Below are 15,440 nucleotides of genomic sequence, written 5' to 3'. Positions count from 1 at the left end.
GGACAGAGCTTTAGTTTGAGCTATTAGACAGTATTCTCAAACAGCAGTGCCTCTACACCACACCAGTGTCTGTGTCATATAAATCAGCGACCTAATAATGTGTAGGTCCCTCCCTGGATCAGCCATGTTCCTGCACATCCCATGGATGCTTAATTCGATTATGAAGTAGTGTGTTTGGACACCAGAGTCAGTGCCTGCAGCTCTTTGCTGTCTTCCTTGGGTTATTCTGAGGCAGTTTTTGTGGTGTGGCTGTAATTGAATGAGGTTTTCTCAGAAGCCGCCAGCATCTCACACATCCTGTGACACCATTGTCCCAATGTGCCAGCTCCAGCAGTATCAGCTACCACACAATAATGGTCCCCGTTTGGAGACTAACAAAATTCTGTCATGGCAGTGGTATTAATTATTACTTTGTTAGCCAGGAGATCCTGGTTTTCATCTTGTCGAGAACTTTTTGTTTTGCTCTTTGTTTGTCTTTTTTCACATGTTGATTTGCCTCACTTTCCAGTCGCTCATGTTGCTTATGCAGTGCTTCAGTTATGTGCAGTTTTGTTCTACATACATATTTTGTTTATCGTCAGCTCGGGTAGGCTCCAGCCACGATAGATGGACAACTGTCTGTTTTCCAGATCAAAATACAGCAGAACCACGCTGATTCAGTGGGATGTTGCCTGTGTTGCTTTCCATCTTGCTTGTTTATAACTTCCAGTGACAGAGAGCATGCTGGTACCTGCCAACTACAAAGACAGTAGAGAGCGCAGTAGCTATTAACTGCCTAGTCAACTAATTATCCACATCCGTAAATGGTACAGGTCAAAGTTACACACACACATGCATTCTAACACAATAATCAGCGTTCACCTAAAAGTTGACTGTTTTGGCTGCTGTGCCACATTTCTGTCTCTTCTGTAAGTTACCTCAGTTTCCCCTTTTCATATTTTTTAATAAGACAGACGAGTCGTGAAGTTGTTATATGCGTCATCGAGCAGCAGCTCCTCAATGCACAAAATTTAATCATGCAACCCACACGAGGTGGACGTAATTGGGCACTGTTTTGGTGCTTTGGTAATATGCAGTGCATCCTTCAAATTAGGCGCTGTAATTGGAACAAACATACTGGTCCTGCTTGCTTCAGATTGGCTGCGAAGATTTAATCAAGTGAAAGACTCGGACTTATCAATCCAAAGAGATGCTGTGTAAGGCAGAAGAATAACACGTTAGTATGATTTGCTACACACAGTGCTCATACGTTTTAATGCACATGCAAAGGCTGAAATTTTTTCCAAACATCTTAGAAAACATTTCATACAATATATGTATTCATGGGATTTTGGAGCAGGGAGTTTGTGATGAGCGCAGTCATATTGAGAAACCCAAATACATACACCTAACCCCTGTGCTAAGATGTAATCTGTGTAGGCAGTGATGCACGAATATTTTGGAACACAAAAATTGCACTGCGCTGTCCGAATTAAATAGGCACTCCCAGTCACGCCAAGCTTGAATGGTCACAGGCAAAGCAGGCACTGTCACTTCATAGGCCCACGCTCGGTGAGTCTCATCTGTGTAGCACAAATTCTGAGCTCTAAATTCAGTTATTTATTAATAACTGCAAACTAGTTGAGCTCTGGGACTCAGCCTTTACTCACTGTAATTAACTGTATTTTTCATGAAATGCATAAAAGGATGTTGATAGAACCGTTCAGTCATTTTCATGACTGAAAATGAAAGATGTAACATTAATAGGGATTTGTGCATAAAACATAGAGTTTTTCTCACAGGAGCAAGCAGAAATTTGATCATGGATTTGTTCTACATGAGTGCAGCTTATGTGATTATTCATGCAGAATACAGTCATATTTACAACAAACAATGCTCAACCACGCAGCAACTGAGGCTCCAATACGTGGTGCATCACTTTGTCTCTCCTCAGAAAATGTAGTTGCTTTCTTTCTCTTAAAGTTTTGTAAATTACTTTGTAATGTGTGCCAGCTATCGTTGAAGGGTGTGTGTGTGTTTTAATGGCTTTTCTAAGAGTGGAAAAAATTTCCATTTTAATGAATGACATGTTTTATTTGACAAAATAGGCTTTTCACGTTGCAGGTAAGAGAAATGTGACACCGTCGCATGGACTAGAATAGCACATTAGTCATCTGTGCAAAAAGGTTTAATAATAGCGACGTGACACATTCGGGATTAAATGTTTATTGAAATATGATATCTATATCATGTATGCACGCCCTCGTTCTCATAGCTTTACCAATGTTTGATCATCCTAACCTATAAAACATACCCAAAATTACTTTTAGACAAAAACCGAGTGCTTGTTTATGCAAAAGCGTTATCTTTAAAGAAATGTAAAAGCACACTAACTGTATAAAAATGTAACATTTTTTTGTTTGTCACTTTTACAGTAAAGTAAAAGAAAAACATATTTAGTTCAACTAATTCCATGTAGCCTTTTAAAGGAGTTTTCAAACTTCAATTGCTTAAACCATTTCGTCTCGTTGTGAATCGTGCTGGAAGTCAACTCTGGCCACGTTGCATTAAAGGAAAGAAAATAGAGGAAGTACTGTTCCTTGAAGTCCCGTCTACTACTTGTTTTTGGTTTAGCCAGCATTCCACACGAAAAGCAAATCATGTCGCATTCACATTGATTTATGCTTTCCAAGCTCACAGCCCAGCATTCACTCCCTTGTGCTTCCTATTTAAACATAAAAAAACATTCCTTTCATAGAACCCAGGGCCTAAGGTTTACAAGTAAACACCACTTAAATATTCCCTTTTAGTTTACAATATATAGGCAGCCTGATTTGAGCCTGAGCATTGAAGAAAACATGAAATAGAAATCCAGTGCATTCATCATCATGTACTGTAGCCCCTTTTCATTGTTTATTCATTAATGTTTTGTGTATACAAAAGAACGTACAGCTTTAAAGCTGGTAAACATACTTAACTGAGGTTATTATCAGAAAAATAATGAACTGTATATATTTCAGGTGCCATCTGGTGCAATAGTATCCTAAGGTCCGTTCCATTTATTTCTGACTTGATTCTCACCTAATTTATTCAGTTATTTTGAAATCCTAATCAACAAGACAAGTATGTTTGCCATATGGATATTGGAATGCGTTCCTCCCTAAAATAGCATCCATACAGATCCCATCTGTGTACGCATCTTTATGCAGACAACCATTAAAACTGAGTTTGTTTTGTTTGTTGTTTGCTTTTTAATTCTTTCTGTAATTCCTTGACAGATTGCTTGTAAACTGTTGGTTAACTGGCCATTAAAGGCCATTGAAATAAATTATTTTGGTTTGTGCAGTTTACAAACGATCTCAAGTTTTTCCAGCTCGGGGGAATCTCACACATGATCTTGTGTTTGTAGCCATAAATGTGGACTTCATGCTAATGTCTTGGAGTAAAGTTGCATCATTCATAGTTAAAAATAATCCTTATTGATCTCATATTGGGCCATCGTGCCCCACAGTTCATCAACTGTCTAAAATGGCAAACGGTTCAAAGAAATGGTTGCTCTTCATAAACGGGTTAACACAAGGTGATGCGGCTGCCCCGCTCACTGCTCAAGCTGTTCATGTTATACTTTACCAACTTAAGGTTGGAGCTAAATGAAGGGCTGGATGGATAGATGGAATTTAAAAACTGATTTAATTTCAGGTTCGTATATACATCAAATATCTACTAATGCATTAAACTACTGAAAATCTAGTTCTTCTACATAGAGAAAAGGTGGCAAACCTTTCACTAAAAATTTTGTGACTGCCCAGGGACACTCTTTCCCTCTTTCTTCAATCATTTTCCTCCCTGTGTGAGCGTGAAAAGCTTATGCTGGCTGGGCGCTGATGGCCAAGTCAGGCAGCTCTAACTGGTTGTAGCTTTTCACGAACAGCAGTCTGTCAGTTGTCATCTAAAATGGAAGAAATGAGCAAAATATGATGTGGCGGCGTTTTCGCCAAACTCTGTCACAATTCCCATTCTTAGTCACGGTTTAGTCACATACAGGTCTTTGCTTTGAGTGAGTCCTTCTAGATAACGTCTTGGAACTGCGTGGCCCTAAGAGCGGCACATGTCTTTGTATTCATGTCCTTCTGGGTTGATCGGTAGTTCGTTGGAACCTCCAAGGTTTCTACTATAAATGAATACAAGATACTAGTGACGTGGCTACTTTCTTAGTGAAAAAAATGCAAGTAAAATGTTTGAAGAATAAAAATCTTCAAGCCTCTCATGTCCTTGTTTATGTTCCACCAAGGAGTACAAAGCAGAATCTGGATGAGCAGTTTCCAGGGCAAACTTTCTGCACATCTGTCCCATGTGCTGATAACAGGGAGAATAGCAGATAGCAGATGTGTTCTTTGCACGTGCATGTGAGGGGAAAATTGTTCTAACATGCAAGGTAACGTGCAATTCTGATGACAGACAAATTATTCAATTAGGAGAGGGTGACTTTGTTCTTTTGTCTTAAGCCATCATCCATTTCCTGTGAACTTAACAGCATTTTTATGTTACAAAGTGAACATGTTTTAATCACAAGTGCTGTCACTCGATTGGAGCAATTTCCTGTGGCTCTGTAAAGGACGAGGGTGCAGTGTAATTGAATTTGGGTCATAATTAAAAAGTGCAAGGAGCCATGTGATCTCTCCCCCACGCCTTTCATCTTCGTAATAGCGCAGCAGTTTACATTGAGAGGCCAAGTTTTCATCACAGAAATTAGTAATTTATTGAGGTCTTGCATGCTTTATGTGCCATGCAGGGTAGAGCAACAGCCTTATTAAATTGGATATGCAGTTTAATTTGACATTGACAAGAAAAAAACCCACCAATGAGCTGAGGTTCAGCCATGTACAGAGGAGAATGGGCAGCAAAAGCAAAATAAATGACAAGGCTGATATCAGTTTGCCATGATAATATCCATGAGCATTTCCTTGAATTGAACAAAAAAGTACTTTACATTATATTCGCAAAGAGAAGGTGATTTCCATTTTTTCTCTACAAGCTATTTTAATGTGTCTCTGCGGTTCCTTTAGCCTCCAACTCTGATATTTCCAACTTTTACAACTGCTGTGATATTTCAATCAGCACAATATCATTACTGTGGCTGTTGAGTTGTAACCTCTGAGTTATTCTGAACAGGAGGGTGTAGGTGGAATAACACATCTGATTATAGAACCGCACGAAGAAACCAGCTCAAAAAAAAAAATCAATGGGAGAGAGGCAATGTAACTAATGGTTGCACGGATAGAGAGGAAACTATAGGAAATTAAATTATAACACATGGGAAAAGACAGAGACAGAAAGCAGCTGGGCTAGCTTCTGACATGTCGTGCCTCTCAACAATATACTGAATAGAATATTATATGACACGTGCATCAACTCAACACTGTGGTTTGGTTTGGCTTAACACTTGCATTGTTGGTTCTTTGTACGCTGGCGAAATATAAAGATGCTACTGCTGCACTCTGTGTAAGTAGCTATGAATAATGGCGTCAGCAGATGTGGAAAATGTTGAGTCAACTGGACTGCTGCTGCTTTTTGGTGTCACTTGCCATTGCTCACTGCTTATTATTCAAGACAATTACCTTACTGCAGTCCACTACATCAACATAAACAACCACCGCACAGCAGCAATTTATTTATACATAATTTATTTAAAGAATACATTTAATTTTGGCCCATAATGCCTAAAATGAAACAAAAACAATATACCAGCGTGTGACCTGGTAACATTTGAAACAGATTATCAGACGCTGATAGTTTATAAGTTATTACCGGACAGATTGCCCGTAGGAGGTCTCCTCCTGCTATTAATAGGCTCATTAACACATGATTTAATGGTGCAGTTCATTTTAACATTTTAAGTAGCCGGTATTGCATGATAATGATGGGATTGTTTTTCTATGCAAAAGAAATACAAACTTTTTACCTAATCTCCCTGCACTGTTTGTTGTTGAAACACCATTCAACCACTGAAATGACCAACAAAACACTTTAACATTCATTTAAACAGGCAGAATGTTGAAAGTTAGGATGAAGAGCCTTGAAATCTTCATCTGAAAAGTTTCTCTGCAACTGATGGGTAAATTCACAATTTTCACTCTACAATCACCATTTTACCACTAAATTGTAGGAAGATTTGCCTCAAGTCTTTCTCAAAAGCCAACAGTTGTATAGTTTTTGATCCGTTGGCATTTGAGTTAGAAGACTGCTATTTACCTGGGAAAAACAGGCAGAAAGAGTTTGGTTTTGTCAGAGTTCCTGCTCTGACAGGAGTTGTTTTTTAATGTTTGTCACTGATTGCATTGTATTTTATCTGCCTGTTGAGCCTAGTATTAGGTGGAGGAGGGCACCTACTGACCAATTATGAGTAGCTGATTACATCTGATAAAGGCCATTTATTTAGCAGCCTGATATGTAAATCAAGTGCCAAAGTAAAGGTAATGAAAGAACTGTGTGTTGAGAAAAATATGATGAATTTATAGCTGCAACATAAAAACAGAGAACAAGTCACACACATAAACATACTTGTACAAAGCCAGCTGGTCACTGCAGTGGAGAATCAAACTGAATGTGACTTTTTTGTGTGTTTCATTGGTATGATCCCACACACCGTTGGGCCACTGGGAGAGTTTCTTGCTCCTCCAGATGGACAGGCTGCCCCTGGTTATTGAGGCTCTTCTGTCATGGTGACAAAATGAACTGGTGCCTCTTTTTTGCAAAGCTCAGATACTTTTCAAATAAATTCTGAAGCCTGCGAAAATTGGCAAGAGATATCAGAGTGCAGATGGGCAGTTAACTGACGAAACCTGCCTGTCACCATTGAATAACAAGATACATAATCCTGTTTCATAAGCTTTTTTTTTTCTTTTTTTTGGGTCCACAACCTTCTTCTTCATAACACCAAAGTCATTCTTTTTGTGTTGCTTTGTCTGCTGGAACCCCAGGAGATTTAATATTATAAGAACAGTAACCAATGGACAAATAGCAAATAGCTAAACATCAGTTGGGCTTCAATCATAACTCACTGATGCTCAGCCTTTTAGATCATCATTTAACTCTAACTGTTAAGTAACATGTTCATAAGGTCAGCAAAACGTGAGGTTCACTGTGTTTTCTTTTTTAATCTTGTGTATTTTATGCAGCGTGCTCAATGGTTTGAACTCATTTCATTTGGATTATGATTTCCAAGCTAACGTCCACCCTGTGTGCTAAAACAATTTACTGATGACGGGATCTTCGACAGGGGATGCCAAAGATAACATTTCATTACAAGACTGTAATCATTATCAGATCTGATTTAACACTTGCTCAGGACATTAGCAAAATGTGTTCTCTACAGAGCTGAAGAAGGAAGCTCAGAAAATGAAAATGGGGGTGACTGTAGGCCTGCCATTCTTTTGATATATAGCCGTCATGTACATCTAATAGAGAAATATCCCAGTCTTCTTTTAATCACATCATACCCTTCACCGTTCCTTTCTAAAGTTCTCTATTAAATCATTTCAGATCAAAGTACTTATGGTCAGCAAAAATTCCATGTACAGTTTCACCATTAATTGTAGCAAATTTTATTTTAGTTTTGTGTTGTGGAAATGCAGATACAAGAAAGATAAGCGTGCATTACTGCAAGTATTTTTTAAGCTTGTCCTTTCTCTTAGAGTTATCTTTACATAAATGATCTGTAATATTTCCCAAACGGTGCAGGAAGTAGCCGGGCTGTTTTCTGGCTGCTGTGCTTGAAAACAGCTCAATTGAATTCGACCCTTTGAGTCGAACCTAAAATAGCGACTTCACCAAATAGAAACACCAACTCCGCTAATGCGTCTTTGCAGCGGGGCGTGGACGGCGGCATGACTGCGGGGGGAGGTGGACACACCTGAGCTGCATCGGCTCGTCACACCTACCCTGCATATAAAAGGACTAAACTCGGTCCTGACTGGGTTGCTGTTGTTGTTGATGTGCGCGGCTGGCAGCTGAAAAGCTGCAGCCGAGAGTGTAAAGTTGCGACAACGGGGAATAAAGTGTGTGTGAAAGTGAAGAATGTGATTAGGTTCATCATTCTCAGTCTTCAATTTAGAGTTGAAAGTTATCATATTTTGTCTTACGTGTGTATCAATATAGACTTTATCGCGTTTTTTGAAAATGATCATCATAAAAAAGAACATTTTAGTTAAAAAAATTACATTTCACTTCACTGTTTGACTTCTTGCCCCATTGGCTAGGTTGTGTGTAATCAAGGTGGAGTATACCTTGAGTATACTTTATTCAGGCATGGCCATGAACTCAGGCTGAGCACAGCAGCTCAACCAACACCCTGCTACATATCCAACCAGTTATATCTTTTACACCTTGCTATTTAAACCGAATTAGCCTGCCCACAGCCGCTGAGCACCAGCAAACCACTTTGCAGCTTACCTCAACTCCAGCTTCACCATTTCATGCTGTTTGTGACTAAATTATTTTCATATATTTTGTCACTAATGTGGTTTATCCTTGGTCTTGGTCCCGCTCTCCCTGCTTCTGACCTTTCATGACTCCAAACAGAAGGGATAAGAGGACAATTAATTATTGCTCATGGAGTATAACTTATTGGAAAATCCATCATAGATCCAGGTTTCAAAATGGAAATGAAACTGCCAGGTCAAAAGAGAAGTCAGTGTGCAGTTATCAACACATCAGCTCTATCTTTGAGTATTCATGAGCTTCTGGGAAAAGGCACATGTGTTTTCAAAAACTTCTGCAATTCACATATCCTGTAATTACTGTAAACAAACCTTTCTGAAGTAGTCACATTGCAGTAAGAGGTGTGGCCATTGATTACCCACTTGGTCTGCCTTTGGATTTTTTTTTTTGTCTCTGTTTTTAGGCCATCTGAAAATACCACACTGACATGAATCCCTGGTGGACTCACTTGCATCCTGTTTCTTTTTTTCCCCTTTTAATCTGGGGTTGTTTGTTTGCTTGGGTTTGCTTTCATCCTCTGTAATTTGCTTGGGGCAGATTGTTCATTTTTCAGTCACTGAATAATTTGCTCTGCACTGTAAATGCAAGATAGCTGTATTCAGGTGTGACTCATCTGAATGTACAATGGCTAATGCTTGCTTTGAGTGCGATCCCAAGTTTTAGTCTGCAAATTATGTGAAAGCCTCGTGATTACTGTCGTCTAAGCCATTCTTCCAAAGTTGATAGTGTTCACAAACTGCCAAAATCAAGCAATTTTGTTATTCACTGTCTAAAAGGTATATATTTGTTGATACCAAAGTTTGGCTTCCTAGAATGAGGTGTATACGGAGTTATTTTTCCCACATAACAAATTTTTTATTTTTTTAAATCTTGGAGACATCTTTGAGAGAGAGATTAAAAACATGTCCCTAATATGAAACAACCCTACTTATCTCATCCACCCTATCAGTCTAGTGGCATTACAGCATAACAGATACCATTCAAAAGCGTCCTGCATAGCGTGGAGAAGTGGCATTCATTCAGCTCGGCTATGTCAGGCCATTCAGTCTAATCTTTTCTTGACATATTGGCTTAAGCTTGTTGTGCACTATGCCATTTGACAGTCAAAATCAATGTGGCTTAAGTAGAGATCCCCCCCCACCCACCTCTGAAGTCCTTAAACCCAGTTGCCTCCATGCTTACCTATTTTGTACGAGCATCATTTTCAATCAATCTCATCTTTCCACCATGAAAAAAAAATACCACTTCGATCTAAAATAGCCAGAATGATCAAAATCACTGCCTATGTCTCTTAGGGGGTAAAAATTCCATTACCATGTAAAGCAGTTTCCATTTCTGTTCCCCTTCCTTTGGTTTTACTGCAGATACATTCAACAGGGTACTTGGACTCTGAAAAACCTTTTCCATTCTTTGCACTCAGACTTGAGGACCCAAGTTAAATGGCTTTGCCAATACTATAGGCTGCATTTTGTTATTACCGGCATATTATAGTTTCATTTTTTCTGCCATAGAATGACTCGTTTGGTTTCTACAGAGAGCCGCTCAAGCAACAGGAGATATTGTTGAGTTTACTAGTTTATTGAATGAGCATATTTCTGATGTAAAAGACAAAAGTGCAGTAATTTCTCCTCTCTGGCATATTTATGCAGCTTAGCTGTGTTTCTTTCGTTCCACTTTTGACAACAGATATGTAGCATTTCATCATAAAGGAGTAAAAATACTTAATGAAAACATCACCAAATTGCTGTAAGCTTTGGACGTCTGTCCTATATTTGTAAGAAAACAAAACGAAATCCTCCCTCATCTACGTCTTATAAGCAACTATATGAAACATTTAGGTTTAAAGAAAGTTCTATGGGTTACAAAGTTTAAAACTTTTTCACCTGCACCAAGTGTTTTAATTATCTAGGATAAAGCTGTAAGGACAATTATGTAAAAACAGTATACACATGTGCTCTAATAGGGTCAGAGGTTAGCTGAAATAAGGCCCAAGCAGACAGTTTGGGTCTACAGCTTCCTGTCTTGGCACCCCTGTCACTTTTGGAGCTGGCCTCTAGTGGCCATTTGAGGGAATGGAGTATTTGCCAGGCCTTGATATTGCTACTTAAATCATTTTTCTATATTTTTATCAACTGAATTTAATCATATGACCAAACAAAATCTAATCTAGACCGTATCTTCAGTCCAACTCGGGATCACCCACACACATGGACAATAGTCCTGTATATGAGGCAATTATAAAGCTTGTCTCTGTGCAGTATGCTCACTCTGGCAGTGTCCACCTCACAGCATTAGGGAAGCATTACCACACTGAAAGAACATACAACATAACTCACGTCTTTGTCTATTGTTTGTCCTGATAGATGACAGTCACAGATAATGCAAAACAGAACCCATAACAAATAAGTCGTAATGTGGTTAGGACATAAGCAGCCTACGAACACACACATGCACACACTCACAACAAATGAAAATTAAAAGAGCTACGTTAGCCAGAGCAGAGCACTAAGGGAGCATAAATGAAAAGCATTATGAAATGAGAATTGTCAATTGGCAGCAAAGATTAGTCAGTCTGAGCTGTTTTGTTCTGTTTTCCTGTGGTGAAGAAAACATTCCCATCATGAGAGAGTCTTTGAAAAAACAGCAGTCTGCACAAAGGTCAGGTGATTTTAAATAACCAGCAGGCCTTTATGACACAGAGGACCATGATGAGAATTATTAGCATCTGCACTCAGATTAGTCATGTATATCTATTTCCCACATGAGGGGTCTTTATCATCCATTATCTTTTTTTGTATTTTTATTTAGGGCTACTGTGCCTCGTATGGTATACTATTAATTAGATGTAAATGTTTGACTGATGTATTCTGGCAGCTCTTTTCGTATCCACCGGTTTGTTAATGAGTCCCGTGAGTGCCAGCACAGACATAGCATGAAAAACATGAAAATAATTGAGTACACTAAGACTTGCACAGGATTTTATCCTGTTACTGGACAGAAATCAAGTTTGCAATTTCCAGACACATCTTAAAGCTAATTCCTCATCAGTCTCGAGACAGTGCTCTATATTGATAAAGCAGTTTTGTTTTAGGAGTGTTTTGTTCCTTTTTATTAAAGTGAAAAGGCTGAAAAACCCTGAAAATTCATATCATCATTCATAGTCAGATCTTTGTTATCACTGTAGCTGTTGAGTTCTGGTCCATCGTGTTTCTTTTGAGCATTATTGAGGACACTTTTTGCTACTACTGAAGAACATAATAGGGTCCGTCATTCTTAAATAAACTAACTTCGGAACCAGTAGAAGTCTTCCTAAATCTGTCCAACCAGCCAAACTAAGTAAGTGGGTCAAGTCCTCCACTAGCTAACTAGCCAAGAACACCAAAAACACTAAGAACTTAGCAAAACAGCTGAAAACTTAAATTGCTTATGATCACATTGGAAATGGTGCAGTATACGTCCATGCTAAATTATAGGTTTTACTAATTTTGTCTTTGAATATATGAATCTAACTGGACATGAGGTTGCCTTGAGTAGTGTTGAATTGATCTATTTTAAACATCCCTGCACAATAACAAACCTATTGTTATCATGTAGCCAAACCATTTCTATATTTAGCTGAGCTGGTGGTGAATTTAGCAAGATCATGTGTATATTACTTAGTTGGCAAATCATTTCAAGGTTATCAAGGAGACAGTGGCAGCTCTTATCTAGGGTTTCATTTCCTTCTTATTAAGGGGAATGACAGGTAGCAGGTCCCATACCGCAGAGCTGTTCTCTAATGGTGTACTATGGTGCTGTAACATCACTTCCCATCTTCCCTCCACTGTGAGCAGTGTCTGGGTGAAAAGAGGGGCAGAGAGATGGTGCGGAGACGGTTTAGCGAAAAGTAAATGGAAAGAGGTGAAAGCACCAGAAAGAGGGAGGACAGAGGAGAGGCAATGCAACATAAAAAAGAAGGGGGGGAAAACATAAGAAGGAAAGCTGGTGAAAGTAGCAACGCAAAGCCTGCTGAGTTCGAGCGCAGACATTGGGGAAATCAGAAAAGCTCAGAGCCTGTTTGTGTAGTGGGGGCTTGTGTGCGCATTCATATTTGCTGTACTCTTACTAGCACGATTCTACCCAAACAAAGCACAAAATAAACCCCAAAATAAACACAGACAGCTCCCTTTTACCCAGTGCACTTGTCATAATTGAAAGCTAGAGACCTGCTGAGATCTCTCAAAATAACATCACTAATGGTCTAAGGCTTAAAACCTTTATAAAGCAGTGAAAGTGTTTGGTTTTCTTAATCCTTGTGTGGAAATAGATCTAAGTTACCTAGGTGTGGGGAAATAAATCTGTGAAAAGAAACACAAGGCTTCCTACCAATGCATTCCCATTGACTCCAAGGTCTTCTATTATGGTGGAAATCTACTTTTTTAGCCCGGAGGTGTGCATTATTTTCTATAGTATTTCATTTACTTTCTTCACAACCACTCAAGATTTGACCACAACCTACCAAACTATTTTTCAAAGTTGTTAGAAACGAGCAGTCTTAAGAAGGAAATCTTTGTGTGGTCACTGAAAATGTCTCAAGACTCATATCAATGAGTTGAAATCACAAGACTCGGATTTCTATTTAATGAAAGACTTCATGGACAGCCAAACTTCCAGGGAAAAAAAAGAAAAAATATATAATTTTTCCAGATCCATGTCTTTGGGTACCTTTTAAAAATGGTCAATAAATACAATCTCTGGCTCTGGGGAGGCTAAAAACACCTACAATACAGAAACTAGGCTTGGACTCTCAATGCAATAGTCAAAAGCATAAACTTTAGTATTTTTACAATAAAGATATACTTTTTACTTTAGTAGTTCCTCCAACTAACACCTGATTTATGTTCAGCACTGTCCCCTTTGGCGTTTCTGGGTACTGTTTCCCCACAGTTTTCGAATTTATCAGTGGGAGGATAACAATGTTATGTCACAAATGTCATCAAATTCCTGGAAGGAGATTGCTGAAACTATTGGAATGGATGTGAGGGGATGTACGCTGAAGTGGAAAAACTAGAGGGACAAAAGTGTTTGACAAAAACAAAGAACGAGGATCCAGGAGGGGAAAAAGGTTTTATCGGCTGGCAATCCATATAAAACACCAGGACACGACCACATGGTAGTTAACATGTAATGCATTGGCGAGCAGTGGAGTCTGAAAATGTTTGTTTTGTTTTCATAACAAAAGTAATAATTAAACTTTACAGTTCCTCCCAAACTGCAGTAAGTTACATCTTCTCTGACCGAATAAAGTGCTGCAAAGATGTGCAAATAATTAGCTGAAAATGAGTTTCTGTACACCTGCCTTTACTTGGCACATCTGACCTTATCAAAGAAAAGCAAGATTTATATAACAAAACAAATTTATTTTGATTTGCTTACATCATTTTCCGGTGTTTTTATATCTTCACCAGAGCCATGTGATAGCAGGACATTCTCTTATAATTCTTTATAACTGTTTTGTTCTTTTCGCTCATACCGAGGCTGCTGGCTTGTGCCTGGCTGCCTTTGTTTTGCCTCTTCAAAATGTCCATGTTCAACTGGATGAAGGGTGATTTAAGATTCGGATCAGCTGTTTTGGTGTAAAATATAAGCGATTATCTGCCTGCACCCCTCTCTGCATGTTATGCATGCATGAAAGGGACCGGCTCATAATCAGACGTTTGTGAAACTGACCGGCCAGCTACCAAATCAGGGCCAAGAATTCCAACAATTCGCCATTTCCGGTCCCTGGTTGGTGGATGCCTCTCTACTTATTTTTTAGCTTCAGTGTTAGTTTTATTATTTCAGTAATGTTATTAACTCCTGACTTTCGCCGTCACGATCCTGTGTTTGTCGGTGGATTGGCAGCGTGTGGCTTATGTGTGACATAAACTTGAATCACAAAAACATTATTACAATTTAGTTCTGTCTAAACACAACATATTTGCTTTTGTTTTCACTTGTATTTTCTGTTATTTCAGGAGTTTTTTTTTAGATGCAGATTAAGATGCACAAAAGATTAATTAAAAATGTTATCTATAGTATATAATTCACAGAAGTCTATTAAATAACAGCTAAATATATGTACCATTATGTGAGAGCATGAGCATTGTAATGTGCTGCAGTCGATGCAACATGTCAAAGATGTAGTTAATAAAATATGTATGGTCTATGCATGGTGTAGTTTTTCCACCTGTTACTATTGTATTAATAATACAACATATAGAACTTTTGTAGCTTTCTGTAGCCTTTGTGCTGGTGTGTCTATGTGCAGGTGTGGCATACTTGAATTTACGATCTCATCAGGGAAGTAGCTGTTCACAGGACATTAACTATACATGTTGTCATGATTTGTATGTAGGGATGGGCAGGAGACAGGAGGAGGGGAGAGAGAGGGAGAGAGAGAGATTGTTGATGAGCTGGGAGCCAAAGAGAAATCAGCACAATTTGCTTAATAAAATTAGGGACAGTTGAACTGCACAAAGCCAGCTGGGCGCTTGAGGGAAAACAGCATTCGGTGCAGGACTTTCAGCTCACTAACACACTAGAACTTGGCCTCAGTGTGTTGGCGATTCTTGACCACACACTTTCTGTATTTGTGGCTTCAATCCGTAAGCGTGTGCCGGCTTCACACCGCTTATTGTAATCTTTCAACAAGGGCGCCACCTGACACCTGGCCACCTCTAAAACCTCCTCTACACCTGCAGAGTCTGGGTGGCCTCAAAGGGTGGGCCATGCATCACCATGCAAAGGAAGAAAGGGACCCTCCCAAAATGGAAGGGAATGAGGCAGCTACCATGTCAGCCTCCAGTGCAGCCCTGGACAGTCCCACCTCCGTCGTCCAGGCTGAGCAGGCCCAAGCTACACTCACTCCTCTCAACCGCAGCCGGTGTAGGTTTTTCTGTCAGCCATGGTGTCTGCTCTTCGCACTGATCCTGCTCCTGCTT

General features: G+C 39.2%; 1 protein-coding gene across 1 annotated transcript in view; it reads left to right on the top strand.

Moving 5' to 3' along the window:
- alk (ALK receptor tyrosine kinase) overlaps positions 1-15,440 on the top strand; it is a 122,603-nt gene that overhangs the window by 13,112 nt on the left and 94,051 nt on the right. The gene's annotated exons all lie outside the window — the stretch shown is intronic.

The sequence above is a fragment of the Rhamphochromis sp. 'chilingali' genome (genome assembly GCF_963969265.1).
Source record: "Rhamphochromis sp. 'chilingali' genome assembly, chromosome: 21".
Classification (NCBI taxonomy): Eukaryota; Metazoa; Chordata; class Actinopteri; order Cichliformes; family Cichlidae; genus Rhamphochromis; species Rhamphochromis sp. 'chilingali'.
The sequence above is the reverse complement of the archived record's forward strand: the minus strand, read 5'-3'. Positions and strand labels throughout refer to the sequence as shown.